Source organism: Sinocyclocheilus grahami, unplaced genomic scaffold (genome assembly GCF_001515645.1).
Source record: "Sinocyclocheilus grahami isolate Dianchi unplaced genomic scaffold, SAMN03320097.WGS_v1.1 scaffold86245.1, whole genome shotgun sequence".
Taxonomy (NCBI): Eukaryota; Metazoa; Chordata; class Actinopteri; order Cypriniformes; family Cyprinidae; genus Sinocyclocheilus; species Sinocyclocheilus grahami.
The window spans coordinates 1-582 of NW_015530769.1; the positions used below are offsets into that span (position 1 = coordinate 1).

Below are 582 nucleotides of genomic sequence, written 5' to 3' on the forward strand. Positions count from 1 at the left end.
CCCTTTAATGAAGGTACAAGAGAGCCTACAATTGTTACTGTGTTTCTCTCTGTTAAACTTAGCACAACTCATATTCAAATTAGTAAAATAGAAACCAGCTTTGGTGCATAATAACTAAACAAGACAATGAGGTGACTGGTGCAAGTGCTGATCATCTGCTTTCTGCTTGAGTTGTTGGACAGTTTAGTCATGCTATGCCAGGAAAGCATAGGTACACAGAATAAAGGGAAACTGTCCACACAACAACCACAGATTAATCATTGCAGGTAAGAAGAAATATGGTTCAGGATTAACACAAGTAGCTCTGATCAGAAGGATAATCACAGAACACATATCTGATGACAGGTTGACAGTATGGAACACTGTCTACTATTGATATCACAACAACCATTATAGCAAAACCAATGAGCCAAGTCAGTGAAATAAGCAGAAATGTTCGTGAATTTGTTACAATGCTGTGGTATCTTAAAGGAAGTCTAATTGCAAAAAGTCAGTCTATTGCCATTAGGACGGTGCCATACATACTGTGATATCACCAAGATGATAGAAGTATGTCCTTGAAATACAAGAGTAGTATGAAAC

The 582-nt window shown here is 37.5% G+C and overlaps 1 pseudogene; it reads right to left on the bottom strand.

The window, feature by feature from the left end:
* Positions 1-11: 11 nt before the first annotated feature.
* On the bottom strand, positions 12-576 carry LOC107581149 (olfactory receptor 10G4-like; annotated as a pseudogene).
* Positions 577-582: the final 6 nt, after the last annotated feature.